The sequence below is a fragment of the Electrophorus electricus genome, chromosome 2 (genome assembly GCF_013358815.1).
Source record: "Electrophorus electricus isolate fEleEle1 chromosome 2, fEleEle1.pri, whole genome shotgun sequence".
NCBI lineage: Eukaryota > Metazoa > Chordata > Actinopteri > Gymnotiformes > Gymnotidae > Electrophorus > Electrophorus electricus.
The window spans coordinates 2,501-7,500 of NC_049536.1; positions in this window are offsets into that span (position 1 = coordinate 2,501).

Consider the following 5,000-nt stretch of genomic DNA (forward strand, 5'->3'; position numbering starts at 1 on the left):
ACCCTAAACCCTAACCCTAACCCTAACCCTAACCCTAACCCTAACCCTAACCCTAACCCTAACCCTAACCCTAACCCTAACCCTAACCCTAACCCTACCCTAACCCTAACCCTAACCCTAACCCTAACCCTAACCCTAACCCTAACCCTAACCCTAACCCTAACCCTAACCCTAACCCTAACCCTAACCCTAACCCTAACCCTAACCCTAACCCTAACCCTAACCCTAACCCTAACCCTAACCCTAACCCTAACCCTAACCCTAACCCTAACCCTAACCCTAACCCTAACCCTAACCCTAACCCTAACCCTAAACCCTAACCCTAACCCTAACCCTAACCCTAACCCTAACCCTAACCCTAACCCTAACCCTAACCCTAACCTAACCCTAACCCTAACCCTAACCCTAACCCTAACCCTAACCCTAACCCTAACCTAACCCTAACCTAACCCTAACCCTAACCCTAACCCTAACCCTAACCCTAACCCTAACCCTAACCCTAACCCTAACCCTAACCCTAACCCTAACCCTAACCCTAACCCTAACCCTAACCCTAACCCTAACCCTAACCCTAACCCTAACCCTAACCCTAACCCTAACCCTAACCCTAACCCTAACCCTAACCCTAACCCTAACCCTAACCCTAACCCTAACCCTAACCCTAACCCTAACCCTAACCCTAACCCTAACCCTAACCCTAACCCTAACCCTAACCCTAACCCTAACCCTAACCCTAACCCTAACCCTAACCCTAACCCTAACCCTAACCCTAACCCTAACCCTAACCCTAACCCTAACCCTAACCCTAACCCTAACCCTAACCCTAACCTAACCCTAACCCTAACCCTAACCCTAACCCTAACCCTAACCCTAACCCTAACCCTAACCCTAACCCTAACCCTAACCCTAACCCTAACCCTAACCCTAACCCTAACCCTAACCCTAACCCTAACCCTAACCCTAACCCTAACCCTAACCCTAACCCTAACCCTAACCCTAACCCTAACCCTAACCCTAACCCTAACCCTAACCCTAACCCTAACCCTAACCCTAACCCTAACCCTAACCCTAACCCTAACCCTAACCCTAACCCTAACCCTAACCCTAACCCTAACCCTAACCCTAACCCTAACCCTAACCCTAACCCTAACCCTAACCCTAACCCTAACCCTAACCCTAACCCTAACCCTAACCCTAACCCTAACCCTAACCCTAACCCTAACCCTAACCCTAACCCTAACCCTAACCCTAACCCTAACCCTAACCCTAACCCTAACCCTAACCCTAACCCTAACCCTAACCCTAACCCTAACCCTAACCCTAACCCTAACCCTAACCCTAACCCTAACCCTAACCCTAACCCTAACCCTAACCCTAACCCTAACCCTAACCCTAACCCTAACCCTAACCTAACCCTAACCCTAACCCTAACCCTAACCCTAACCCTAACCCTAACCCTAACCCTAACCCTAACCCTAACCCTAACCCTAACCCTAACCCTAACCCTAACCCTAACCCTAACCCTAACCCTAACCCTAACCCAAACCCTAACCCTAACCCTAACCCTAACCCTAACCCTAACCCTAACCCTAACCCTAACCCTAACCCTAACCCTAACCCTAACCCTAACCCTAACCCTAACCCTAACCCTAACCCTAACCCTAACCCTAACCCTAACCCTAACCCTAACCCTAACCCTAACCCTAACCCTAACCCTAACCCTAACCCTAACCCTAACCCTAACCCTAACCCTAACCCTAACCCTAACCCTAACCCTAACCCTAACCCTAACCCTAACCCTAACCCTAACCCTAACCCTAACCCTAACCCTAACCCTAACCCTAACCCTAACCCTAACCCTAACCCTAACCCTAACCCTAACCCTAACCCTAACCCTAACCCTAACCCTAACCCTAACCCTAACCCTAACCCTAACCCTAACCCTAACCCTAACCCTAACCCTAACCCTAACCCTAACCCTAACCCTAACCCTAACCCTAACCCTAACCCTAACCCTAACCCTAACCCTAACCCTAACCTAACCCTAACCCTAACCCTAACCCTAACCCTAACCCTAACCCTAACCCTAACCCTAACCCTAACCCTAACCCTAACCCTAACCCTAACCCTAACCCTAACCCTAACCCTAACCCTAACCCTAACCCTAACCTAACCCTAACCTAACCCTAACCCTAACCCTAACCCTAACCCTAACCCTAACCCTAACCCTAACCCTAACCCTAACCCTAACCCTAACCCTAACCCTAACCCTAACCCTAACCCTAACCCTAACCCTAACCCTAACCCTAACCCTAACCCTAACCCTAACCCTAAACCCTAACCCTAACCCTAACCCTAACCCTAACCCTAACCCTAACCCTAACCCTAACCCTAACCCTAACCCTAACCCTAACCCTAACCTAACCCTAACCCTAACCCTAACCCTAACCCTAACCCTAACCTAACCCTAACCCTAACCCTAACCCTAACCCTAACCCTAACCCTAACCTAACCCTAACCCTAACCCTAACCCTAACCCTAACCCTAACCCTAACCCTAACCCTAACCCTAACCCTAACCCTAACCCTAACCCTAACCCTAACCCTAACCCTAACCCTAACCCTAACCCTAACCCTAACCCTAACCCTAACCCTAACCCTAACCCTAACCCTAACCCTAACCCTAACCCTAACCCTAACCCTAACCCTAACCCTAACCCTAACCCTAACCCTAACCCTAACCCTAACCCTAACCCTAACCTAACCCTAACCCTAACCCTAACCCTAACCCTAACCCTAACCCTAACCCTAACCCTAACCCTAACCCTAACCCTAACCCTAACCCTAACCCTAACCCTAACCCTAACCCTAACCCTAACCCTAACCCTAACCCTAACCCTAACCCTAACCCTAACCCTAACCCTAACCCTAACCCTAACCCTAACCCTAACCCTAACCCTAACCTAACCTAACCCTAACCCTAACCCTAACCCTAACCCTAACCCTAACCCTAACCCTAACCTAACCCTAACCCTAACCCTAACCCTAACCCTAACCCTAACCCTAACCCTAAACCCTAACCCTAACCCTAACCCTAACCCTAACCCTAACCCTAACCCTAAACCCTAACCCTAACCCTAACCCTAACCCTAACCCTAACCCTAACCCTAACCCTAACCCTAACCCTAACCTAACCCTAACCCTAACCCTAACCCTAACCCTAACCCTAACCCTAACCCTAACCCTAACCCTAACCCTAACCCTAACCCTAACCCTAACCCTAACCCTAACCCTAACCCTAACCCTAACCCTAACCCTAACCCTAACCCTAACCCTAACCCTAACCCTAACCCTAACCCTAACCCTAACCCTAACCTAACCCTAACCCTAACCCTAACCCTAACCCTAACCCTAACCCTAACCCTAACCCTAACCCTAACCCTAACCCTAACCCTAACCCTAACCCTAACCCTAACCCTAACCCTAACCCTAACCCTAACCCTAACCCTAACCCTAACCCTAACCCTAAACCCTAACCCTAACCCTAACCCTAACCTAACCCTAACCCTAACCCTAACCCTAACCCTAACCCTAACCCTAACCCTAACCCTAACCCTAACCCTAACCCTAACCCTAACCCTAACCCTAACCCTAACCCTAACCCTAACCCTAACCCTAACCCTAACCCTAACCCTAACCCTAACCCTAACCCTAACCCTAACCCTAACCCTAACCCTAACCCTAACCCTAACCCTAACCCTAACCCTAACCCTAACCCTAACCCTAACCCTAACCCTAAACCCTAACCCTAACCCTAACCCTAACCCTAACCCTAACCCTAACCCTAACCCTAACCCTAACCCTAACCCTAACCCTAACCCTAACCCTAACCCTAACCCTAACCCTAACCCTAACCCTAACCCTAACCCTAACCCTAACCCTAACCCTAACCCTAACCCTAACCCTAACCCTAACCCTAACCCTAACCCTAACCCTAACCCTAACCCTAACCCTAACCCTAACCCTAACCCTAACCCTAACCCTAACCCTAACCCTAACCCTAACCCTAACCCTAACCCTAACCCTAACCCTAACCCTAACCCTAACCCTAACCCTAACCCTAACCCTAACCCTAACCCTAACCCTAACCCTAACCCTAACCCTAACCCTAACCCTAACCCTAACCCTAACCCTAACCCTAACCCTAACCCTAACCCTAACCCTAACCCTAACCCTAACCTAACCCTAACCTAACCCTAACCCTAACCCTAACCCTAACCCTAACCCTAACCCTAACCCTAACCTAACCCTAACCCTAACCCTAACCTAACCCTAACCCTAACCCTAACCCTAACCCTAACCCTAACCCTAACCCTAACCCTAACCCTAACCCTAACCCTAACCCTAACCCTAACCCTAACCTAACCCTAACCCTAACCCTAACCCTAACCCTAACCCTAACCCTAACCCTAACCCTAACCCTAACCCTAACCCTAACCCTAACCCTAACCCTAACCCTAACCCTAACCCTAACCCTAACCCTAACCCTAACCCTAACCCTAACCCTAACCCTAACCCTAACCCTAACCCTAACCCTAACCCTAACCCTAACCTAACCCTAACCCTAACCCTAACCTAACCCTAACCCTAACCCTAACCCTAACCCTAACCCTAACCCTAACCCTAACCCTAACCCTAACCCTAACCCTAACCCTAACCCTAACCCTAACCCTAACCCTAACCCTAACCCTAACCCTAACCCTAACCCTAACCCTAACCCTAACCCTAACCCTAACCCTAACCCTAACCCTAACCCTAACCCTAACCCTAACCCTACCCTAACCCTAACCCTAACCCTAACCCTAACCCTAACCCTAACCCTAACCTAACCCTAACCCTAACCCTAACCCTAACCCTAACCCTAACCCTAACCCTAACCCTAACCTAACCCTAACCCTAACCCTAACCCTAACCCTAACCCTAACCCTAACCCTAACCCTA